General features: G+C 44.5%; 1 long non-coding RNA gene and 5 other non-coding genes across 6 annotated transcripts; all 6 read right to left on the bottom strand.

The window, feature by feature from the left end:
* Nucleotides 1-16232: 16232 nt before the first annotated feature.
* Nucleotides 16233-21543, bottom strand: LOC119931629. Its single transcript, XR_005452141.1, has 6 exons — nt 21434-21543; nt 20269-20403; nt 18307-18439; nt 17581-17681; nt 17174-17264; nt 16233-16398 (listed from the first exon to the last, which is right to left on the bottom strand). It is a non-coding gene; the product is annotated as an uncharacterized LOC119931629 (long non-coding RNA).
* On the bottom strand, nt 16808-16904 carry LOC119931928. The gene has a single exon (XR_005452229.1). It is a non-coding gene; the product is annotated as a small nucleolar SNORD12/SNORD106 (small nucleolar RNA).
* Nucleotides 17330-17420, bottom strand: LOC119931925. Its single transcript, XR_005452226.1, has one exon. It is a non-coding gene; the product is annotated as a small nucleolar SNORD12/SNORD106 (small nucleolar RNA).
* Nucleotides 17753-17844, bottom strand: LOC119931924. The gene has a single exon (XR_005452225.1). It is a non-coding gene; the product is annotated as a small nucleolar SNORD12/SNORD106 (small nucleolar RNA).
* Nucleotides 19212-19302, bottom strand: LOC119931923. The gene has a single exon (XR_005452224.1). It is a non-coding gene; the product is annotated as a small nucleolar SNORD12/SNORD106 (small nucleolar RNA).
* Nucleotides 20484-20574, bottom strand: LOC119931927. The gene has a single exon (XR_005452228.1). It is a non-coding gene; the product is annotated as a small nucleolar SNORD12/SNORD106 (small nucleolar RNA).
* Nucleotides 21544-26514: the final 4971 nt, after the last annotated feature.

The following is a 26514-nucleotide window of genomic DNA, read 5'->3' as shown; positions in this document are numbered from 1 at the left end:
TCTTAATCCCCATTTTACAGATGAGGTAACTGAGGCTCAGAGAAGTTAAGTGACTTGCCCAAAGTCACTCAACAGACATGTGGATTCGAACCCATGACCTCTGCCTCCAAAGCCCGTGCTCTTTCCACTGAGCCATGCTGCTTCTAAAATCTAGAGACCTTCTTAGTAATAATGATAATAGTAACAACTCTGTTATTATTTATGTGCTTATTATGGGTCAAGGACTGTTCTGAGTACCGGGGTAAATACAAGGTAAACACGTTGGACACTCGTGGGGTTAAGTTGGAGGGAGAATAGGAATTGAATCCCCATTTTACAGGTGAGGAAACTGAGGCACAGAGAAGTGAAGTGATTTACCCAAGGTCACCCAAAAGGTAGGTGGCAGAGCTGGGATTAGAACCCAGGTCCTCTGACTCTCTAGCCTGGGATTTTTTTCCACTAGGCCAAGCTATTCCTTACTCATTCATTCATTCAATTGTATTTATTGAGCGCTTACTGTGTGCAGAGCACTGTACTAAGCGCTTGGGAAGTATAAGTTGACAACATATAGAGACGGTCCCTACCCGACAAGGGGCTCACAGTCTAGAAGGGGGAGACAGACAACAAAATCAAACATGTGGACAGGTGTCAAGTCGTCAGAACAAATAGAATAGAATACAAATAGAATAACTCCCAGTGTTTAGTACAGTGCTCTGCCCAGTAGGTGCTTAGTAAATGCTATTGCTACTACCAGAAACTCCTGAAAAGAATAGATATGGTCCTCACCCTCAAATGCTGACAGGCAAGACAAGAAAGGCAAACTTCCGATCAAGACGATGATTGAATTAAATGTCTTCAGAGATGGAAGGAGTCCTAGCCTAATCCCAGCTCTGCCACTTACCTGCTGGGTGACTCTGGGAAAGTCATTTTACTTCTCTGAGCCCCCATTTCCTCAACTACAAAATCATCATCATCATCATCATCAATCGTATTTATCGAGCGCTTACTGTGTGCAGAGCACTCTACTAAGCGCTTGGGAAGTACAAGTTGGCAACATATAGAGACAGTCCCTACCCAGCAGTGGGCTCGCAGTCTAAAAGGGGAAGACAGACAAGAAAACAAAACATGTAGACAGGTGTCAAAACCCTTAGAACAAATAGAATTATAGCTATATGCACATCATTAATAAAATAGAGTAGTAAATATGTACAAGTAAAACAGAGTAATAAATAATAATAATAATAATGATGGCATTTATTAAGCGCTTACTATGTGCAAAGCACTGTTCTCCCTCAGAGTAAATCCCTCAGAGTAAGTGGAGGAAAGAGGACTGGGCCAAAAAGGTAAGTAGTATAGTGCCTCCAGAGCTCAGTACAATGCTTGGAACATAGTAAGCACTTAAATGCCATTAAAACAAAAACCCTGAGGTGAGGTGATCACCCTTTAACAGCTTCAACAGTGCTCATCACTTAGAACAGTGCTTCACACATAGTAAGCACTTAACAAATACCATCATTATTATTATTATACTTCCTGAGCGCTTACTACATGCAGAGCACTATAGTAAGTGCTTGGGAGCTTCCGTGCTGAGCTTTCCAGTTGTTTTTTTTTATGGTGTTTAAGCGACTATACTGGCCCAGATACAAGCTAATCAGGTTGGACATAGTCCATGATGGTCTTTAGCTCAATTTTACAGATGAAGGAACTGAGGCAGAGAGAAGTGAAGTGACTTGCCCACAGTCACACTGCAGACAAATGGCGGTGGTCACATTAGAACCCAGGTCCTTCTGACTGCCAAGCCCGAGCGTTATCCACTAGGCTACATCTCTGAGATTTCAAATCTTCAGGGGTCAAGAAGAGCAATAACTCTCAGCATCTTTCTCTCTCTTTCTCTCTACTGTCACAACTGGAAGTTCTGCCTCAAACCAAACAGAAGCAGGATTTCAATCTCTTCCTTAGGGGAGGGTGGAGAGAGTGAAGGTTTTCATTCATTCAATGGTATTTATTGAGTGCTTACTGTGTGCAGAGCACTGTACTAAGCGCTTGGGAAGTCCAAGTTGGCAACACCTAGAGACGGTCCCTACCCAACAGAGGGCTCACAGTCTAGAACAGTGCTTGGCTCATGTGGGGGGGGATGGCGGGAGGGATGGGGGAATGTGCACGGGGGGAAATGTGATGCTGGTCCAGGGAGCTCACTTCACCCCTTCTAGACCGTGAGCTCCTTCCTACTTAGACTGTGAGTGCCGTGCGGGAAAGGAGTTCGTCGGATCGGATTAACTTGCATCTAACCCTCTGCTTAGAACAGTGCTTGACACATAGTAGGAGCTTAAAAAATACCGTAAAAAATTGGGGCGTTTGGCGATGAGGTGGGATTATTCAGGGAGGCTTCTGAAGGGGCTAGGCACTGAACTGAAATTTCAGTGATCAATGCGGCGGCCATTCTGCAGTGATGGTCAAGGGTCAACATGGGGGTAAAGTTCTCGGGCTGTTTTCAGAAGATTTTAAATTATGATTCATCAAAATAAAGTAGACTGAGAGAGAGCCAAGATGACAGACCAACATAGTCTGGCTAACAGACCAGACATTCTGTTGGAAAAACTCAGTAAGGCAGTGGAACTTATCAATATTTTCCCAACTCAGAAATATTAACAGAACTTGCACAAATAAATAATCTGGTTGAGAAGATGGCAGAAATTGAGTGACTGAGCTCCAACAAAGACAGAAATCATCTTGGCAGTTGGGATTGGGGGGGTTTCTCACATACTAGCAGGGAAGCGGTGTGGCCTAGTGGAAAGAGCATGGGCCTGGGATTCAGGGGCCCTGGGTTCTAATCCTGGCTCCACCACTTGTCTGCTGCTCTGCGTCCTTAATGAATTCACTTCACTTCTCTGTGCCTCAGTGACCTCATCTGTAAAACGGAGATTAAGTCTGTGAGCCCCAGGTGGGACAGGGACTGTATCCAACCTGATTAGCTTGTATCTACATCAGCGCTTAGTACAGTGCTTGGTATATAGTAAGTGCTTAACAAATACCATTTAAAAAAATAGGTAAAGGGGGATTATTACCACAGGCTTCAGAAAGCAAGTCTTTCAGGTAAGAATCCTAGACTGTTAACTTGTTATGGACAGAGAGCATGTCTACTAACTCTGTTGCATTATACTCTCCCAAGCACTTAGTATAGTGCTCTGTACATAGTAAGCGCTCAATAAATACCATGGATTGATTGATTGAGTCACATTACCTGGAGATTTTAGCTTACACAGTCTGAGACTTCTCTTTATTGTTATAGTTTACAAAGACTGGATGAAGATGAGGAAAAAAAAGTGAATTTCAAGGACAGTGATATTCTTGAAGGTTCATTAGGTGCCAACAGGAGTTTAGATTGCTTGAAGATGATGAGATAACAGATTTAATAATGATAATAATAATGTTGGTATTTGTTAAGCGCTTACTATGTGCCAAGCACTGTTCTAAGCGCTGGGGTAGATACAAGGTAATCAGGTTGTCCCACGGGGGGCTCACAGTCTTCATCCTCATTTTACAGATGAGGTAACTGAGGCACAGAGAAGTTAAGTGACTTGCCCAAGGTCACACAGCTGATAAGCAGCGGAGCGGGATTAGAACTCATGACCTCTCCCAAGCCCGGGCTCTTTCCACTAAGCCACGCTGCTTCAGATATATTAAGATATATTGAGCTCTGGTCGATTCAGTTTCCTCTGGTTTCCTTACTCTTCTATCACTGTTGACAACACAGTCTTCCCTCTTCACAAACTCACAGATTTGGTCTCCTTTGAACCTCCTTTCTCCATTTATCAATCAATCAATACATTTATTGAGTGCTCTCCATGTTCAGAGCACTGTACTAAGCACGTGGGAGAGTACAATATAGTGGAGTTGGTAGATGCATTTTCTGCCCTCAACGACTTAGAGTTTCTCTCCATTTATCTATAGACTCTAAGCTCATTGTGGGCAGGGAATGTCACCATTTATTCTTGCATTATACTTTCCCAAGGGTTTAGTACAGTGCTCTGTGTACAGTAAGCACTCAATAAATGCGAATGAATGAATGAATGAATGATCCTCCTTTGGACTTTTCCTATTTGACCTCAGGCTGGAAGCAATCTCAAGGAGTCAACTAGTCCATCCCTCTGTTTCCTGGGAAGAATGCATCAAAATCTCCCCAAAAGACAGCTGTCTATTCTTTATTAAAGCCCACCAGAGAAGGATCATTGCATAATCTTCCACTCTGGCTCTGCAGTCTGGCAGATTCCCAACTGCTACATAATGCTGATAATGAAAGAAGAAAAGAATCCTCTTTCCATCTCCCACCTCCACCCTCCACCACAAAAAAAGAGAACTAAAACTTGAGGGTTAATCATTTAGAAGAGCATTGCCGAAACTTAGTTAAGCACTTAGTGCAGTGCTCTGCACACAGTAAGCGCTCAATAAATGCGATTGAATGAATGACTTAGTTCAGACACCTTAGAGGAGAAGATCGCAGAAAAGCTGGTAATTCTTGGCCCAAAATAGTATTTTTACGGTATTTGTTGTTTCCGGATCACCATTACCAACCCCCTCGCTGCCCCCATCCCATCCCCAACACACATACGTACACACTATATTGGTCAAACTCTCCTTGTCTGGAAGATCAGTATGTCTTTGGGTACTAGTCCTTCAGAAAATGAGTTTCCACCTCTCCAGAGCAGTGCCTTTACCCCTGGTTAAGGTGAAATAACGCCGAACAGCTCTGGTTGTTCACATTACTTATACTGCTTACTGAAAATTGTAAATAAGCATTTGTTAACAGCCCCTAAGTGCCATTTACACTTATCCCAGACTTATGAGACATCCATTTCCCAAAGACGAATGCAGCAGGCAGGATCCTCGGTGTTTACAGTGTAAAACCACTTTCTTCAAATGCTTCGGTGCCATTTTTCCTCGGAACATTTCCTTCCATAGCACCTTCTTCCGAACACCAAGTAGTTCTTCTTTCACCTGTTCTCTGCCCCAGCAAGAACAAGTCTGTGTACACACACTCGATCTGAAAAGAAAACATTCCTGAACAATTTCATCTTCTCATGAAGCAATAGTTGAAAACAAGGGGAAGCAGCAGGGCCTCGTGGATAGAGCTCGGGCCTGGGATTCCGAAAACCTTCCCTAACTAAGCCCTCCTCTCTTCTTCCCCGGCTCCCTTCTACGACTCCCTGATTTTCTCCCTTTATTCATCCTCCCTCTCATCTCCACAGCACTTGTGTACATATCTGTATATATCTGCAATATATTTATTTACTTATGCATTTATTCATGTAGATTAATGTCTGTCTCCCCTTTTAGACTGTGAGCTTATTGTGGGCAGGGAACGTGTCTGTTTATTGTTATATTCTACTCTCCCAAGCGCTTAGTACAGTGCTTTACACACAGTAAGCACTCAATAAATACGATTGAATGAATGAATGAATGACCTGGGTTCTAATCCCAGATCCGCTACCTGTCTTCTGTGTGTGACCTTGAGCAAGTCGCTTCATGTCTCTGTGCCTCAGTTTTCTGGTCTGTATAAAATGGGGACTAAGGCTATGAGCCCAATGAGGGACGTGAACTCTGTCCAAGCAGATTAGCTTGTCTCTACTTGACCGCTTAGTACAGAGCCTGGTACATAGTAAGGGCTTAACAAATACCATCTTAAAAAAAGGCTGGGGTAGTGACAAGTATAAATATGTACATATCTGTAATGTATTTATTTATATTAATGTCTGCCTCCCCTTCTAGACAGTAAACTCATTGTGGGCAGGGAATGTGTCTGTTTATTGTTGTATTGTACTCTCCCAAGTGCTTACTACAGTGCTTTGTACACAGTAAGTGCTCAATAATAATGATGGTGTTTATTAAGCACTTACTATGTGCAAAGCACTGTTCTAAGTGCTGGGGAGGTTACAAAGTGATCAGGTTGTCCTACGGGGGATTCACCATCTTAATCCCCATTTTCCAGATGAGGTTACTGAGGCCCAGAGAAGTTAAGTAATAATAATAATAATAATGATAATGGCATTTATTAAGTGCTTACTATGTGCAAAGCACTGTTCTAAGCACTGGGGAGGATACAAGGTGATCAGATTGTCCAACGGGGGGCTCACAGTCTTAATCCCATTTTACAGATGAGGTAACTGAGGCCCAGAGAAGTGAAGTGACTTGCCCAAAGTCACACAGCTGACAATTGGAGGAGCCAGGATTTGAACCCATGACCTCTGACTCCAAAGCCCATGTTCTTTCCACTGAGCCATGCTGCTTCTCTAATAATACGATTATAATAATTATAAATAACACTCAGTGAATACGATTGAATGATTTGAATGAATACTAAGAGTGTCCTTGCCCAGGGATCAATCAATCAATCAATCATATTTATTGAGCGCTTACTGTGTGCAGAGTCCTTACTGTGTCCTTCCTGGTTGGCCTTAGCCTTTCCCTACTGTCATTGCTTAACATTTTGGTTGCAGTTTTTATTTGCTAAAAGTTTCATCATCTGAGTGCACCCCAGTGCCTGCATTTCGGAAGACAGCCAGTGCCATCACTCACTTTAGATGACAGGAGAGGACACGAAATTTGCCAGGGCAGGACGGGAAGAGGGAGATGGTACGGGGAAAAGAGGAGGGAGTGAGATGGAGCCTTTATGGAGCCCAGCTCTTACGCCAGTCTATTAAGGAAACCCAGTACTGTGCCCACAGAGAGCAGGCAAGGTCAGGATAAAAGACATTATCACCAGCGACGCTTTCACCAAAACCCCAGCAACAAGGTCAATCAAGTGATGAGCTCTTCTTAAATCCTCGAGGTATTTGGGGTCTGGATTAAATGACAGACTAGACAACTGGGGAGAATGCAAGAGAATCTCTCTGGTAATAGCAGCACGCTGTGAGCAGAGAACGTGTCTACCAACTCTGTTGTATTGAACTCTCAATCAATCAGTCGTATTTATTGAGCGCTTACTGTGTGCAGAGCACTGTACTAAGCGCTTGGGAAGTACAAGTTGGCAACATGTAGAGACGGTCCCTACCCAACAGTGAGCTCACAGTCTTGGGCTCTCCCGGGAGCTTAGTGCAGTGCTCTGCGCAAAATAAGTGCTCAATATATATCATTAATTCAGTGATTAATAGTAACAATGGTGTGCCCTGTGAGCAGGGATTGTGTCTACCAACTCTGTTGGACTCTCCCAACCAGTCAACCATATTTACTGAGTGCTTACAGTGTGCAGAATACTGTATTAAGCACTTGGGAGAGGATATATATATATATATATATATATATATATATGTATATATGTTTGTACATATTTATTACTCTATTTATTTATTTATTTTACTTGTACATATCTATTCTATTTATTTTATTTTGCTAATATGTTTGGTTTTGTTCTCTGTCTCCCCCTTTTAGACTGTGAGCCCACTGTTGGGTAGGGACCGTTTCTATATGTTGCCAACTTGTACTTCCCAAGCGCTTAGTACAGTGCTCTGCAGACAGTAAGCACTCAATAAATACGATTGATTGATTGATTGATTGATTGACAATATAACAATAAAGACATTCCCTGCCCACATCGAGCTTACAGTCTAGAGCAGGGAAGACGGGCATTCGTATAAATAAATAAATAACAGATAGAGATATAAGTTCTGTGGGGCTGGGGGGGTCGGGCGACGAATAAAGGGAGCAAGTCAGGATGAGACAGAAGGGAGAAGCAGCATGGCTGAGAAGCAGCGTGGCTCAGTGGAAAGAGCAAGGGCTTTGGAGTCAGAGGTCACGGGTTCTAATCCCGACTCCGCCACTTATCAGCTGTGTGGCTTTGGGCAAGTCACTTAACTTCTCTGTGCCTCAGTTCCCTCATCTGGAAAATGAGGATTAAGACTGTGAGCCCCATAAGCGCTTAGTACAGTGCTCTGCACATAGTAAGCGCTCAATAAATACGATTGAATGAATGTGAGACAATCCTTGTATCTCCCCCAGCACTTAGAATAGTGTTTGGCACATAGTAAGCGCTTAACAAATACCAAAATTATTATTATTATTATTATTAAGGGAGTGGGAGAAGAAGAAAGGAGAGCTTAGTCAGGGGAGGCCTCTTGGAGGAAATGGGCTTTCATTCATTCAATCGTTCATTCAATCAGTTGTATTTATTGAGCGCTTACTGTGTGCAGAGCACTGTACTAAGCGCTTGGGAAGTCCAAGTCGGCAATCTATAGAGATGTTCCCTACCCAACAACAGGCTCACAGTCTAGAAGGGGGAGACAGACAACAAAACAAAACATGTAGACAGGTGGCTTTGAATGGGGAGAGTCATTGCCAAGAGCTTAGTCCAGTGCTCTGCACACAGTAAGCGCTCAATAAATATGATTGAATGAAGTAATTGTCTGTTGGCTAGGAAGAGGGAGGGTGTTCCAGGCCAGAGGCACAGGGATCATGGGTTCAAATCCCAGCTCTGCCAATTGTCAGTTGTGTGACTTTGGGCAAGTCACTTCACTTCTGTGTGCCTCAGTTCCCTCAGGAAATGGGGATTAAGACTGTGAGCCCCCCTGGGGGACAACCTGATCACCTTGTAACCTCCCCAGTGCTTAGAGCAGTGCTTTGCACATAGTAAGTGCTTAAAAAATGCCATTATTATTATTATTATTATTATTAGAGGCAGGACGTGGGTGAGGGGTTGGTGGCGAGATAGACGAGATCATCATCATCATCATCAATCGTATTTATTGAGCACCTACTATGTGCAGAGCACTGTACTAAGCGCTTGGGAAGTACAAATTGGCAACATATAGAGACAGTCCCTACCCAACAGTGGGCTCACAGTCTAAAAGGGAGAGACAGAGAACAAAACCAAACATACTAACAAAATAAAATAGATAGAATAAATATCTGGAAGCAGATGGAAGCAGAGTGGAGTGAAGAGCGCAGGCTGGGCTGTAGTAGGAGAGCAGCGAGGTGAGGTAGAAGGGGGCAAGGAGATTGAGGGCTTTAAGGCCAACAGAGAGGAGTTTCTGTTTGATGTGGAGGTGGATGGGCAACTCCTGGAAGGTTCTTGAGGAGATGGGAAACCTGGCCTGAACGTTTTGTCGGAAAATGATCCGGAAGCAGAATGAGGCATCCACTTTGCCGCCCCCAAAGCTTTCTAAGGTACGTAGCCTTGGTGATGTCCACGCTTCCTGGATGGCTTTACTAGGACCCTGTGGCTCAGACACTCAGATTTTAGCAGCTGCTGCACGAGGGTCTGCCTGGGGGGTGAAACTGGATCCCAGATCTCAGGTCCAAATTCAGCATCCTCTCCCCCGGTCCACATGATTCCCCCATTTCCCAGATCGTTAATTATTATTATTATGGTATTTGGTAAGAGTCACAGATTGAGAGAAGCAGCGTGGCTCAGTGGAAAGAGCCCGGGCTTTGGAGTCAGGGGTCACGGGTTCAAATCCCAGCTCCGCCAATTGTCAGCTGTGTGACTTTGGGAAAGTCACTTCACTTCTCTTTGCCTTAGTTACCTCATCTGTAAAATGGGGATTAAGACTGTGAACCCCCCGTGGGACAACCTGATCACCTTGTAACCTCCCCAGCACTTAGAACAGTGCTTTGCACATAGTAAGCGCTTAATAAATGCCATCATTATTATTATTAATTATTATTATTACGGTACTTGGTAAGTGCTTGGGTTCTAACTCTGGCTCTACCACTTGTCTATTGTGTGACCTTGGGCAGTTCATTTCTCTGTGCTTCCGTTACCTCATCTGTAAAAATGGGGATTAAGACTGTGAGCCCACTGTTGGGTAGGGACTGTCTCTATATATTGCCAATTTGTACTTCCCAAGCGCTTAGTACAGTGCTCTGCACATAGTAAGCGCTCAATAAATATGATTGATGATTAGTAAGAGCTTAAAAAATACCATAAAAAAACTAAGTGCTTACTAGGTGCCAAGCACTGTTCTAAGCATTGGGTTCTTGTCTCGTCTTACGCTGTTGAGTAGTCTCCGATCCACAGATGCAAGTTAATCAGGTCAGACGTAGCCCTTGTCCCACATGGGGCTCCAAATCTAAGTAACAGGGAGAACAGGTATTGACTCTCCATTTTACAGATGAGGAAACTGAGGCACAGAGAAGTGAAGTGACTTGCTCTAGGTCACACAGCAGTCAAGTGGCAGAGCAGGGATTAGAATCCTGGTCCTCTGACTCCGTGGCCTGTTTTCTTTCCACCAGGCCATGCAGCTCTTCAATTGACTTCTTAAAAAGGAAGCACTATAGGCTAACGGATCGGGGATTCAGGAGACCCCAGTTCAACATCCAGCTCCTCCACTGACTCCAGTCAGTCCGTCAATCGTATTTATTGAGTGCTTACTGTGTGCAGAGCACTGTACTAAGCATTGGGAGAGGACAATATAACAATAAACAGATACAATCCCCTCCCACAACGAGTCTAGACGGGCCCCAGAAATGGGGGCCTAAAATAATACCTGCTCCTTCACCTTCTCGAATGGGTGGCCTCAGTAGAAAGACATAGACCCCAGGCTCTTCGTAGGAGGAGAAAAGAAAATTTGGGGCGCAAACCCTGCTTCCTTGGTCTGCGTGGAGAAGGTCATTTACAGTGCTTTGCACATAGTAAGCGCTTAATAAATGCCATCATTATTATTATTATTGTTTATTTGTCTAAAGTAAAAATTTCCCTGGTGAGCGCTGGATGGCAAACACCACCCCCAACTACTTGTCATTTTATTTTACAGGCTCCTTAGGAATCTAAAGTCATCTATTTAGACAAAGTGATCCATTTTGGGTGCTTCTTTTCCTTCTCATACCTAAAATATATGCGAAAACAGGGAAGAGCCGAAGAAAATTTGAAGGAATAAAAATGCTTCCAGTTTTCTCCCTTCTGTCCCGTTCCCATTCCTTCGTTCACATTTGATGAGCTCAGCCCGGTTTCTCTGGAGATCAGTATGCATTTGGCTTTCGTTATTCCACGTGAGCGGGGAACGTGTCTACCAACTCTGTTGTATTGTATTCTCCCAAGTGCTTAGTTCCGAGCTCTGTACGCGGAAAGCTGTCAATAAATACAATTGCTGCCGATGATGATGAAGTCTTCGATCGATATCCCATCTCTTTAGTTTGCTTCAGTGCTATTGGATACTCTCGAGTCAAATGTTGGGAATCCTGATGAAGGCGACTTGGAAGAGACTGCGGAGGGTGGTCCCACTTGTGGGAAAATCAATCGGTGGTATTTATTTTTATTTTATTTTTTTGTAATGGCATTTATTAAGCGCTTACTATGTGCAAAGCACTGTTCTAAGCGCTGGGGGATACAAGGTGATCAGGTTGTCCCACGTGGGGCTCACAGTCTTAATCCCATTTTACAGATGAGGTAACTGAGGCACAGAGAAGTTAAGCGGCTTACCCAAGGCCCCACAGCTGACAAGTGGCGGAGCCGGGATTTGAACCCATGACCTCTGACTCCGAAGCCCGTGCTCTTTCCACTAAGCCACGCTGCTTCTCATTTATTGAGAATTTATTGAGAGCTTACTGTGTGCAGAGCACTGTACTAAGCGCTAGGGAGAGTACATTATAACAGAGTTGGTAGACATGTTCCCTGCCCACAACGAGTTGAGGGGGAAGAGGTGAAAGGGAGAGAGGGAAGGGAGAGAGAAGGTGAAGAGACAGAGAAGAGAGGAGAAATTGAGGAGAAAAAAAGGGAAAGAGGGAGGGGACCGGGTAAGTCCGATAACAATAATCATAATAATAATATTTGTTATGCGCTTACTATGTGCCAAACACCGTTCTGACCGCTGGGGTGGACACAGAGTTATCAAGTTGTCCCACGTGGGGCTCACAGTCTTCATCCCCCTTTTACAGATGAGGTCACTGAGGCCCAGAGAATTCATTACTCTATTTATTGATTTATTTTACTTGTACATATTTACTCTATTTATTTTATTCTGTTAATATGTTCTGTGTTCTAGACTGTGAGCCCACTGTTGGGTAGGGACTGTCTCGATATGTTGTCAACTTGTACTTCCCAAGCGCTTAGTACAGTGCTCTGCACACAGTAAGTGCTCAATAAATACAATTGATTGATTGATTGATTGACTGATTGAGAATGGGGAGAAAAGGAGGAGAGATATGGGGGTAAGGGGAAAGAAGGTGTGAGAGGGAGGAAAAGAGGGAGAAAGAGCGTGGTCCTGGGAGTCCGAAGACCTTTCATTCATTCATTCCATCGTATTTATTGAGCGCTTACTGTGTGCAGAGCACTGTACTAAGCGCTTGGGAAGTACAAGTTGGCAACATATAGAGACGGTCCCTACCCAACAGCAGGCTCACAGTCTAGAAAGGGGAGACAGAGAACAAAACAAAACATATTAACAAAATAAAATAAATAGAATAAATATGTACAAATAAAATAAATAAATAAATAGAGTAAGACCTGGGTTACAAACCCGGCTCCGCCACTTGTCTGCTGGGTGACCTTGGGTAACTGGGCCTCAGTTACCTCTCTGTAAAATGGGAATTAAGATGGAGCCCTTTGTGAGTCAGGGACTGTGTCCAACTTCATGATCTTGAATCTACCCCAGCATTTAGTACAGCGCCTGGAAAATAGTAAGTGCTTAACAATTACCATTTTAAAAAGGATAGCAAGTGGGGAGGGGGTAATAAGAAAATGAGGGAAAAAGAGAAAAGGAGTGAGAGACAGATGGACTTTATTCATGTTATCAGCGTGGCTCAGTGGAAAAGAGCCTGGGCTTTGGAGTCAGAGGTCATGGGTTCAAATGCTGGCTCCGCCAATTGTCAGCTGTGTGACTTTGGGCAAGTCACTTAATTTCTCTGTGCCTCAGTTACCTCATCTGTAAAATGGGGATTAAAAGACTGTGAGCCCCCCGTGGGACAACCTGATCACCTTGTAACCTCCCCAGTGCTTAGAACAGTGCTTTGCACATAATAAGCGCTTAATAAATGCCATTATTATTAGTAGTATTCAACTGTAAAATGGGGATGAAGACTGTGAGCCCCATGTGAGGCAACCTGATGACCTTGTATTCCTTTCCCAGGCCTGTGCTTAGAACAGTGCTTGGCACATAGTAAGGGCTTAACAAATGTGGTCATGAATTAATCAATCAATCAATTGTATTTATTGAGCGCTTACTGTGTGCAGAGCACTGCACTAAGCGCTTGGGATGTACAAGCTGGCAACATAGAGAGACAGTCCCTACCCAACAGTGGGCTCACGGTCTAGAAGGGAACATAGCGTCTTCACATCGAAGACGTATCTGATATTTATTTATTACCACTTACTCTGGCAGAAATAGAGGAAACTCGCACCCATCGGGCCGGAAGATCTGATGACTTGGCAACTTTGTTTCCTTAGCGACTCCTCCGAGCCGGAAAATTGGTCCGATCTTCGGAAATACGTGTGCAGAGCCCCCCCTGCAGATCCAGCTGAATGCACAATTTTTGGGCCAATTTCAGAACCAATCTCCTCCTCCCTTCTACCACCTTCTTAGAGAAAAAAAATGGAGCACTTGCTGGGCAAATAACGCTTCGCCTCAAACAAGGCCCAGAGGCAAAGTGACAGGAACAGGCTGTCCGGAGATAAAGTCGGGTGGGATTTCCTCTGTCGGTCTTACAGAATAATAATAATGGCATTTATTAAGCGCTTACTATGTGCAAAGCACTGTTCTGAGCGCTGGGGAGGTTACAAGGTGATCAGGTTGTCCCACGGGGGGGGCTCACAGTCTTCATCTCCATTTTACAGCTGAGGGAACTGAGGCCCAGAGAAGTTAAGTGAGTTGCCCAAAGTCACACAGCTGGCAATTAGCGGAGCTGGGATTTGAACCCATGACCTCTGACTCCAAAGCCCGTGCTCTTTCCACTGAGCCATGCCACCAAATAAGCACTAGAAATGAATCACGGAAGGCCTCCTGGAGGAGATGCGACATCAGAGGGGCTTTGCAGATGAGGCGAGCCTGTCAGATTTGGAGGGGGAAGAATTCCAGCCATAGGGGTGGAAGAGATTGGCAGTGAGAGACGAGAGCAGTGTAGACATTAGCTTGCAAGGATATATATATATATATATGTACAAGTAAAATAAATAGAGTAATAAATATGTACAAACATATATACATAAATATATATATATCCTGTATACACATGTATGTATCCTGTGTATATATATATATATATATATATATATATATATTTATGTATATATGTTTGTACATATTTATTACTCTATTTTACTTGTACACATTCTATTTATTTTATTTTGTTAATACGTTTTGTTTTGTTGTCTGTCTCCCCCTTCCAGACTGTGAGCCCGCTGTTGGGTAGGGACCGTGTCTCTATGTTGCCAACTTGTACTTCCCAAGCACTTAGTACAGTGCTCTGCACACAGTAAGTGCTCAATAAATACGGTTGAATGAATGAATGGAGGGGTGAGAGCTGAGATGTAATAATAATAATAATGGCGTTTATTAAGCACTTACTATGTGCAAAGCACTGTAATGAAGTGAGAAGCAGTGTGGTTTAGGGCACAGAGCACAGTGCTGAGTCAGAAGAATTTAGGTTCTAATCTGGCTCTGGCACATCTGCTGTGTGACCTTGGGCAAGTCACTTCACTTCTCTGGGCCTCAGAGGATTAAGAGTGTGAGCTCCATATGGGACAGGGACCATGTTCAACCCGATTAGCTGGTATCTACCCCAGCGTTTAGTACAGTGCTTGACACATAGTAAGTACTTAACAAGTACCACAATTATTATGGTCATCAGTTAAATAGGAGAAGCAGCGTGGTTCAGTGGAAAGAGCCTGGGCTTTGGAGTCAGAGGTCACGGGTTCAAATCCCGGCTCCGCCAATTGTCAGCTGTGTGACTTTGGGCCAGTCACTTCACTTCTCTGGGCTCTGCACACAGTAAGTGCTCGCTCCATAAATACAACTGAATGCTTGTTTCCATCAAAAATGACCAGCTGTCTTATTGCCGTCACTGTCACGACTTGTAGCAGCTCCTCAAAACTTGGCAAATCCAAGTGCTGCATCAGCGCAGAGCTAGCAAATCCAAATCTACAGTTGTGCTTTCAGAGGTACTGAAGCTTGGCACCTATAATGGGCCTAATCCAGACCTCCACACTCCTTGCAGCAAGCTCATGGCCCAGCAGACCCCATCAATCCACCGTACATCCAATTATTACTAATGGACACTTTTAAAGTTGGATTGGCAATATTAAACACTTACTGTGAGTCAAGGACATATTAAAATCCCAAGGTAACTACCAAAATTCATTCGAGTCCCTTTCCCTCAGTCCTTAGGTATTTTAATCTCCATTTTACAAAGGAATGAGGTGTAAATGACTTGCCAAGGACTAGAATCCAGAATCTGTGCTCCTTCCAATTAACATTCTTTAAATGATATTTGTTAAGCACTGTTCTTGAGGGTAGATACAATAGAGAAGCGGAGTGGATTAGTGGAAAGAGCACAGGCTTGGAGGTCGGATGTTGTGGGTTCTAATTCCTGCTCTGCCACATCGGCTGTGACTTTGGGCAGATCACTTTGCTGGACCTCAGTTTCCTCTTCTGCAAAATGAGGATTAAGACTGAGCCCTGTTATGGGGCAGGGATTGTGCCCCACCTGATTACCTTATATCTACCGCAGCACTTAGCACATGGCTTGACACATAGTTAAGTGCTTAACAAATGCCATCATTATTAAATCAGGTACCTCATCTCTCCCACATGGAGGGAAGACAGGTATTGAATTCCCCTTTTAGTTGTGGAAATGAACAGAAGTGAGGGACTCACCCATGGTCACTAAGCAGGCAATTGGTAGGGCATGGATTAGAACCCAGGGCCCAGGCTCTTTCCACTAGATGCTGTTATTTTCCGAAGGATGTTTGTGTGAGGCACTTTACTAAGCACTGAAATAGCATTTTAATTAGGTTGGAAACAGGACTTCAAGTCTCCCTCCCTCCATAGTCGAAGGAATGGGTTCCAAATCCCCATTTTTTAAAAAAACTGAGGCAGAAAAAAGTTGTAACTTGCCCAGAGCAAACAAGGTCAAAGGACCTGACTCCCACAGTCATGCTCATTCCATCAGGCCACTACTAAAGGCTAATTAATACCCTTCCTCTCACCTAAAAAAAAATTCTGTGATGTATATTTGAAAACCAAATCACTTGACCACAGACCCCAAGTCAAATTCTTAGAAGTTAGAAAGTGTGTTCACATTTCAGTAAATACAAAGGCATAATTGAAGAGTTGGTTCTCAAAAATCCTTTATTTAGAAAAGGTGGTATATTTTAGGAAATAATATAGCCCAGATTTCAGTGAAAGGACATTAACTGGCAATACCGTCCTTGTGGCAGTAAAGAACTGGGACAATCCCTAGCTTCCTTTGCTTCTTTCTCCTGAACCAAGCTTTTACCTGTTGGAAAAAGAAAGCCAAATATTAACATTTAGAGGCCAGGCATTCAGTTCCATTTCCTTTAGCTTTGCACAATGCATTTTGCTTCACTCTTTATCGTCTTCCCGGCTGAGCTATGTAAGAACATTTCAATTGGGCAGCAACACAGGAAAGAGTGGCATTTGGCCATAGGCAGAAGCACCATAAATGCCAACTAAGGATCTGGATTTTATGGAAAACAATGTGGGGGAAAAAAGCCCACCATCACGACTATTGAAAATTCAGATTTAAGGAGTGTGAGCCCAGCACTAAGCCTAATCCAAGCTACCAAGTTGCTCACACTATACACTCAGTGGTCAAGAATCTTGATCAGACAAGCTCTTCTGGCATCTCCCTACCAGTGGGGATTGCAGGAAGGCCAAGTCAAGTATCTGGTGGAATCAGACAGGTTTTGGCTAAAATGCTTTCTTGGATCAACACGGTCGATCTGTTGGGGAAAAAAGTTCCAAGTCATCATTTTCCACAGACCTGACCAGCAAAGGCCTCTTCTGAAACCAAGATTTAAGGCTGGTACTGCAAAATGGTTTCCAAGACGACAACGTAAGACTCGTCTTTTAAGAATGCACTGGCAGTTTGGCAAGGCAACGGCAAGTTCTAAATCTCCATCATACTCCAGTCTACCTTGGGCACACACAAACTAGTTCCCTAAGTACGGAAAATGCCTTCCAAAGCAACTAAAAGGCTATAGCTAGTAGCCCGCTGAACAGAAAAAAAAATATGGAAATGCTGCACTTACATTTCAATAAGCTTGCAGGTCTCTACAAAGGTGTTTCAGCAAGATCTTTAGCTCACGAGGCAATGACAGCCCACCGCTCATGCCAGATGGCCTGAAAACACAAGAAAAAAGTTAACTGTGCCTAAAGGAGGATCAGAGAGATAAGTTGGTCATTAGGCTGGTGCATCAGATTGAAACTGGCAAAGAGTAGTGAGATCAACATGGTCGATCTGATGGGGAAAAAAGTGCAGTCATCACATACACCAGGCAAAAAGCCACCACTCTGCTTCAAATCACAAAGAGTGATGGGGCTGTTTGGGGGCAGAAGGCAAGGGGGCACTAAGGCAGGGCACTCATTTGATGACTTATTTGATAACTGCCTTCTGCCAAATCTAGAGCTTTAGATTGTAGTTCTGTACTGGACTTACCAATCCCAGAGAGGCCAATGACTTCAGAGGCCGCAATAACCATCCAGGTTATAATTCCCTTTTCCGGTGAAGTCATGAATCCATCACCACTGGAACCAAACCTGAAGAACATGAATCCAGGTGTTTAGCCTTACTCATTAGAAGGCCTAAGAAAATCATAGTTATTTCTTGGGCTGGTGTATCAGAAAATAACTGGCAAAGAGTAACTGAGATCAACATGGTCGATCTGATGGGGAAAAAAGTCTCGTCATCACGTACACCAGCAGGGTAAACTCCAAAATCCCAGCAAAACCTCAACTTTCCCTCTAAATCCTGATTTTACTAGAAGCAGCTGCTTGCGAATTTAAAAACAGTGCATAAAAAAGTTCAATCTTAGACATTAGAGAGGCTATAGGTAATGGCGTTTTTTCCATTGGGGAAGATTACCTTCTTAGAATCCCAAATGGGAAGTGTGGGAGGAAATCCCATCTGTAAATCACTGTCCCAAAGCCCAAATCGTCTTTGTTTCAACCCCAATCTATCTTCAACATTTCCTTGTCCTTAACACCCAGAACAGATGGGAGCTTACAAGATCCACTGAACTTCACAGCAAGAAAGTAGCAGAGAGGGCAAAATTTTGCCCTATCGTCCAACAACTCAGGGATTTAGGACTGCCCTTCCTAGTCACTCACTAAAGAGTCAAAGCACTAACTTCAGTGCCGGTGTTATTGGAAATTTAAGTCTTACCAAGATAATTCTAAAAAGTGAGGAAGCAGTCATGGCAATGCCTCAATGTCAGTCATCTGCTTTAAGGCTGCATCCTTGGTTTCTGTGGGACAAGGAAGACGACACCTGCTGCAGACTCCCCGATTCAAGATGCCTGAGGAGAGTAAACGGCAGAATTATTAATCAATCAATCAATCAATCGTATTTATTGAGCGCTTACTATGTGCAGAGCACTGTACTAAGCGCTTGGGAAGTACAAATTGGCATCACATAGAGACAGTCCCTACCCTACAGTGGGCTCACAGTCTAAAAGGGGGAGACAGAGAACAGAACCAAACATACCAACAAAATAAAATAAGTAGGATAGAAGTGTACAAGTAAAATAAATAAATAAATAAATAAATAGAGTAATAAATATGTACAACCATATATACATATATACAGGTGCTGTGGGGAAGGGAAGGAGGTAAGACGGGGGGATGGAGAGGGGGACGAGGGGGAGAGGAAAGAAGGGGCTCAGTCTGGGAAGGCCTCCTGGAGGAGGTGAGCTCTCAGCAGGGCCTTGAAGGGAGGAAGAGAGCTAGCTTGGCGTGTGGGCAGAGGGAGGGCATTCCAGGCCCGGGGGATGACGTGGGCCTGGGGTCGATGGCGGGACAGGCGAGAGCGAGGTACAGTGAGGAGATTAGTGGTGGAGGAGCGGAGGGTGCGGGCTGGGCAGTAGAAGGAGAGAAGGGAGGTGAGGTAGGAGGGGGCGAGGTGATGGAGAGCCTTGAAGCCCAGGGTGAGGAGTTTCTGCTTGATGCGCAGATTGATCGGTAGCCATTGGAGGTTTTTGAGGAGGGGAGTAATATGTCCAGAGCGTTTCTGGACAATAATTACCATTATTACAATTCAGGACTGACAAAGGAAAGGAGTTCCCCCCCTAGGCTGGTGTATCAGAATGAAACTGGCAAAGAGTGATGAGATCAACAAGGTCGATCTGATGGGGAAAAAAGTTTAGTCATCATTTACACCAGGCAGTTCCTAAATGCCATTCCTTCCCTCCAAAACCTCCTCAGTTATTTCCCATTTTCACCCCCACAAAAATCAATAGTATTTAATGCATGTAGAACACCACTACACCTGAACCCCACGATATTAGTATCAGTAACTTCTCCCCATTTGTGAGTGGCAGGAAAGTTAGATTCAAAAGCAGATTTGGGGGGAAGCCTTAAGATTCACCCCTTTTCTATGTCATCCAGGTATAGTATTCCAAAACTCTTATTCAGGGGTATTACAAGACTTTAGAATACCTCTGAGGAAAGTGGGGCTAACTCTGCCACACCTTTTTCAAAGAGCTAAATGTGGGCCCCCCCACCATCTCAAAGGTTTCAGATGGCCTTCCCAGACTGAACCCCTTCCTTCCTCTCCCCCTCTCCATCCCATCTTACCTCCTTCCCTTCCCCACAGGACCTGTATATACGTTTGTATATATACATACACCTGTATATATGTATATATGTATATATGTTTGTACATATTTATTACTCTATTTATTTTACTTGTACATATCTATTCTATTTATTTTGTTAGTATGTTTGGTTTTGTTCTGTTTCCCCCTTTTAGACTGTGAGCCCACTGTTGGGTAGGGACTGTCTCTATGTGTTGCCAACTTGTACTTCCCAAGCGCTTAGTACAGTGCTCTGCACACAGTAAGCGCTCAATAAATACGATTGATGATGATGAATATACAGAAACTGTCTTCCCTTCTCGACTATGGACAGGGTACACTTCTACCCACTGTTAATCTGTACCCTCCCAATGCACTACCCAGAAAACATTAAATACAACTGAACTCTGCTACATACACCAAAATGACCTCACTTCCCTCTATTTCTTGTTCATTTCATTGCAAGCTAGTAGCAGAAAAGACACGTGGATCAGGATAGGCTAGTGCCCAGGCTTTCTTGAGTCACATCAGGATTGATGAAGGCTGGTTCTTACCATGCAATTCCGAGGCCTGGGGTATCATCTGAGGTAACCGCTTCCAGAGTAACGTGCTTTAGGTTTCATTACCCTTTTCAGCCAAACAGGGATTTCTCTGAACATGCGCGGTGCAAATTTCCCCGTGGGAGATGCCTGAAGGGTGAAAACGAAATGTAGTCAAGCAACGCTTATAGTTCTGCAGCTGGACATGGGCAAAATTTGCTCCACTCGGGGCTGGTGCATCAGAATGAAACTGGCAAAGAGTAATGAGATCAACACGGTCGATCTGTTGGGGAAAAAAGTTCAGTCATCACTTACACCAGGCAGAGAAGCCGCAATAGTTTCCCGTGAGGACGAAGCCCTACTGGGAGGGAATCCCCAAGTATTCAGCCAGGTCCGAGGCAGCGTGGCCTCGTGGCTAGAGCATGGACCTGGAGTCAGAAGGACCTGGGTTCTAATCCAGCCTCTACCAGTCTGCTGTGTGGCCCTGGATAAGTCGCATAATAATAACAATGGCATTAATTAAGGGTTTACTATGTGCAAAGCACTGTTCTAAGCACTGGGGAGGTTACAAGGTGATCAGGTTGTCCCACGGGGGGCTCACAGTCTTAATCCCCATTTTCCAGGTGAGGTCACTGAGGCCCAGAAGTGAAGTGACTTCCCCAAAGTCACACAGCTGACAATTGGCGGAGCCGGGATTCGAACCCATGACCCCTGACTCCAAAGCCCGGGCTCTTTCCACTGAGCCACGCTGCTTCCCAACGCTTAACTTTTCTGTGCCTCAGTTCCCTTATCTATAAAATGGGGGTTAAGATTGTGAGCCCCCAAGGGACAACCTGATCACCTTGTAACCTCCCCTGCGCTTAGAACAGTGCTTTGCACATGGTAAGCGCTTAATAAATGCCATCGTTAATGATTACCATTAGACTGTGAGCCCACTGTTGGGTAGGGACTGTCTCTTTATGTTGCCAACTTGTACTTCCCAAGCGCTTAGTACAGTGCTCTGCACACAGTAAGCGCTCAATAAATACGATTGAATGAATGAATGAATAAATACGATTGATTATCAAAGGGGGGCTAGGCCGAAAGGCGGGATTCCCAGCGCAGGGTGGGTTAAAGGGGGAAATCCGCGGGCGCAGCCGGAAAAAAAGTCCCGAGGGAGGGAGAGGTAAAGGGGGCTTACTCGTAGGGGCCGGCCGGACATGGGTCGGCAGGAGATGAACGAAGGATGGCGAAGGATGGCGACGGATGGCGACGGATGGCGACGGGCAACCAGACCTGACAAGGAATGGCGCCGGAGACAAAGAGATCGAAGCTCGCCCCCTATCGGCCTTATATAAGCCTGCGACCTCCTGCGCATGCGCCACTTGCACGGCGCCCGGTGGCCTCTGGGAAATGAGGCGGCCTCAACCGTTTTCCAGGCCAACCCCTCCCTGCTCTTCATTCATTCATTCATTGTCAGTCAGTCAGTCATTCAGTCAATCAATCAATCAATCAATCGTATTTATTGAGCGCTTACTGTGTGCAGAGCACTGGACCAAGCGCTTGGGAAGTACAGGCTGGCACCATATAGAGACAGTCCCTACCCAACAGTGGGCTCACAGTCTAGAAGGGGGAGACAGAGAACAAAACCAAAGATACTAACAAAATAAAATAAATAGGATAGGTACAAGTAAAATAAATAGAGTAATAAATATGTACAAACATTTTTACATATATAAAAGTGCTGTGGGGAAGGGAAGGAGGTAAAATGCAGGGGATGGAGAGGGGGACGAGGGGGAAAGGAAGGAAGGGGCTCAGTCTGGGAAGGCCTCCTGGAGGAGGTGAGCTCTCAGTAGGGCCTTGAAGGGAGGAAGAGAGCTAGCTTGGCGGATGGGCAGAGGGAGGGCATTCCAGGCCCGGGGGAGGACGTGGGCCGGGGGTCGATGGCGGGACAAGCGAGAACGAGGTACGGTGAGGAGATAATCGGATGGAGACCTTCGTGAAGGCTGAAATTTGTGGAGGAGAAATTAAATCCATTCATCCTGGGTGGTTGGGGAGAAATAATAATAATGGCATGTATTAAGCGCTTACTATATGTAAAGCACCGTTCTAAGCGCTGGGGAAGTTACAAGGTGATCAGGTTGTCCCACAGAGGGCTCACATTATTAATCCCCACTTTACAGGTGAGGGAACTGAGGCCCAGAGAAGTGAAGTGACTTGCCCAAAGTCACACAGCTGACAATTGGCGGAGCTGGGATTTGAACCCAGGACCTCCGACTCCAAAGCCCGTGCTGTTTCCACTGAGCCACGCTGCTTCTCTAATGTTTGACGCCTGCCTTAGCGTGAGACAGTGAAGCAAAAGAGAGCAGGAATCAGGGAAAGAGGGCCCAATCAGGGAAGGCTTCTTGGAGGAGACGCAACCGTGAGGCTTTGAAGATGGCGGGAGTGGTGGTCTGGCGTAGACGGAAGGGAAGGGACCTCCAGGCCAAGTCCTTGCCATGGAACAAGTACTATCTTTGCCCATTTCACAGTTGGGGAACCGAGGTGCCAAAGGTGCGGGGAGGGTTGCAAACCTTATCATAAAACCAGGCCAAACTGCAGTGGAGATATGAATTTTGGTATCCAGGCTCCCAATCTCGGGGCAGAAAAAGTGGAGGAGTTGATTTTTCTAATGGCCGATACTTACTATTTCCCCGTTACGGCAGTCTGCCCTGGGATACACAAGCCCTTGTCTGTGTATTCATCATCATCAATCGTATTTACTGAGCGCTTACTGTGTGTACTAAGTGCTTGGGAAGTACAAATTGGCAACATACAGAGACAGTCCCTACCCAACAGTGGGCTCACAGTCTAAAAGGGGGAGACAAAACCAAACATACTACAAAATAAAATCGAATAGATATGTACAAGTAAAATAAATAGAGTAATAAATATGTACAAACATCTATACATATATACAGGTGCTGTGGGGAAGGGAAGGAGGTAAGATGGGGGGGACGGAGAGGGGGTTGAGGGGGAGAGGAAGGAGGGGGCTCAGTGTGGGAAGGCCTCCTGGAGGAGGTGAGCTCTCAGTAGGGCCTTGAAGGGAGGAAGAGAGCTAGCTTGGCGGATGGGCAGAGGGAGGGCATTCCAGCCACGCAAGAAGCACAGCCACCTCAACACAAAGAAGAAAAGGACAAAGAAAAGCATCTCAGCTGGTCCTTCCTAAAATCCATTCTGATTGTTTTGTTTCTATCCATCTCCCCTTATTCCCTTGGTGAAATCTGATGATAACACGGAAGGTTCTAGACAGACACCTACTTTGTTTTGGCAAAGACAGAGAGAAGAGCAGAGCCCGGGCCTGAGAGTCAGAAGGACCTGGGTTCTAATCCCAGTCAGTTGGCCTCAACAGCAACAGCAGCTGGATGGGAAATGCCAAAAATGGTGTAGGTCCTGATAAAGAGAAAAGTAAAAGATAAGCTGGGCCAAAACACCTTTCGTAATGGCCTTTAAGGCTAATTGGTAAAGAAGGTTAGCCATCCCCATCAGACATCACACTCTGGTCAATACTGGACAACTGACTTTGGCACCAAATTAATAATTATAATAATAATAATAAATAGAATGTGTTAGGGGCTATGTGCCAGGCACTGTACTAAGCACTTCTATTACAGATTGTCTAAAGTTTTATTACAGATCTGTCTACACCAGGGCCAAGACAATCACCAACCTTTGTAGTTCTCTTCATTCCACTGACTTGTTCGACAAACCTGTCACAATGCCGAAACAAGGGGAAAGGAACTGAGCCAAAAATTCAAAACATACTTAACATTCTTTTCCACCATAATCCTGTCAGTGTCATTTACTTTATAGAATGTGCTTTTTTCCTGGGGGGGTTATTAAATGAGGCATTTTAGGACCCCAAGAATGCACTTCCGGGTAGAAAAATATTTGGGGAAACTTTCCTCAAATCTCACAATGCCAACTTTAGAGATACACCGCTTAAACGATGAAAAAAATACATTTTATTCTACAATGTGGGTCCAGAGCTACATTTTGTACTGGACACAGTGACATTTGACTCCATATATTTTCATTTATAAACGATAACCCACCTTTTATTGCCTGCAATTGGTAAATTTTTACTGGCGTCGGTTTTGACTGCTTGTGGATATAATTTTAAGGTTCAAGTACTAGTTTGGAGACCTTTAGCCTTTGAACCCTGTGCCGCTAGGGAAGCACCTTTAAGACAATTCCTTGCAAAGAGATTCATTTTCTGCCCTTTGGACTCAAACCATTCGGTTTCAAATCAACCTCACAGCGGTTAACAAGGCAGCCAATTTGGCCGTATAGATCCTGTATATAAAAAGGATTTGTGTGCTACCTTTCTTGTACCAGGGGGAACACAACCAGCACAGACTAGACAGTGTAAAGGGGAGCTAATATCAAACAATTCCCGCACGCGGGTCCTCAGTCCGAGAATCTCAGGCCATAGGCTTCATCGGCACAGCGTAGTTTAGTGGCCAGAGCATGGGCCCGAGAATCAGAAGGACCTGAGTTCTAATCCCGGCTCCGCCACACGTCTGCTGGGTGACCTTGGGCAAATCACAACTTCTCTAGGCCTCAGTTTCCGCACCTGAAAAATGGGGATTAAGAGTGTGAGCCCCTTTGAGGACAGGGACTGTGTCCAACCTGATTAACTTCGATCTACCCCAGCGCTCAGAACAGAGTTTGGCACAGAGTGAGCACTTAAAAAGAACCATAATTATTATTAATGATAAGAAACTTCAATCTAGATTAACACTTGGAGAAACCTTAAAAAGCCATATCTAGTTCAGACGTTTAGGACTTTCGGTGGGGCCATAAATCCCTTCTCATATAAAACTCATCTTCAAAGATGGGGGCTGAATCAAATCGATGGCATTCATTGGAGACGAATGAGTGTTTTAAAGACGACAATAAGGAGTTTCTGTTTGATGCAGGTGCCCTCTATCAGGTCTGGAATACCTTAGAACTTCCAATGAAAGCCTTCTCTGCGTTAGTACAGGAAGAAAAATTAGAGGTGAAGGCTGAGCTGGGAATGACTGAAGCCGAAGGAGAAAACATCTTGGTTTGACTAAATTACCGCCAGAAGAAAACCCAATTTTCAGACGGAGCCCCCCAATAAAGAGAACCGGAGCTGTGGGGGAACCTTCCAATGGATGTATATTCATTCTTTATAAACCCAATGGATTGAACCCCTCAAAAGGCAGGGGGCCTTAGCCATTGGTTCTCGCTGCTTTTGGCTTTGGAAACTGCTGCGAAAAATCAGAGTAAAAGATGGATCACATCCAGTTGACAGTCCTTTCCCCACCTTCCCATCTTAGCAAACAGATCTGTCTAAACTGTAAGCTCATTGCGGGCCAGGAACATATCTACCAATTCCGTTATATTGTCCTCTCCGAAGCATCGAGTACAGAACTCTGAATGCTCGATAAATACCATTAATGATGATGGTGGTGTCTGATACAGCCCACTTTGCACCCATTCCCATTCGGAACTCTTTAGAGGAGCATAGGTTACTTGCAGAGATCTAGACTACAATCTCAGTCAAGACCATTTGATTTTTTTTCTTCAAATTACAGCATTTTGGTTCTAAAAAGAAAAAAACAAACAGACTATAAAACACTTTCGGATCTTAACACTCTAAAATGACTACGATTCAGTAAGCTGTGGAAAGCTAGCAGGGCCCAACTGTTGCTGATAACTAAAATTTGAGAGAGAGAGACAGAGGAAAATTTGAAGAAAGCTCTGTGCAATGAGTTTTTCACCAGAACATTCATCACAAGTACATTAAAGCCCTTTAGAAAGCATTACTCCTGTCTTATCAAAGGGACACTCGAAATTGGGGAGCAGGGGTGGGAAGGGTTTGGTGAGTCACATCAACTCTCCCTGGGAATGGGGCAGAGGGTCTAGTCTGACTCGAGGTTTGAGACACAAATTCTGGTAGCTTTTCTGAACGACTCCAAAGTAAAGCTGTTGAGAAGTTGAAAGGAAGGCAACACAAAGAGAAGCGGTCAAGAGCAAGAACCACCGAAAAATTGTAGTGGACCGAAATCGTACGGGCACTCCACAACGCACAATCACGAATGCTTGAACGCGGCCAGAGGAAAGGGCTTCCGTGGAGCCTTTGCATTTCCTTTCTTCACTATTCATTATCCGCCATTTATCGTATATTTCAGACCTTTAAGGACACTGCCCAGACTAAATCATAAATCCCCTTTTTAATTAAAAAAGGAGTGGTCCAGCAGAAGTGGCACCCTG

The sequence above is a fragment of the Tachyglossus aculeatus genome, chromosome 8 (assembly GCF_015852505.1).
Source record: "Tachyglossus aculeatus isolate mTacAcu1 chromosome 8, mTacAcu1.pri, whole genome shotgun sequence".
Lineage (NCBI taxonomy): Eukaryota > Metazoa > Chordata > Mammalia > Monotremata > Tachyglossidae > Tachyglossus > Tachyglossus aculeatus.
This window is presented reverse-complemented; position numbering and strand designations above follow the sequence as displayed.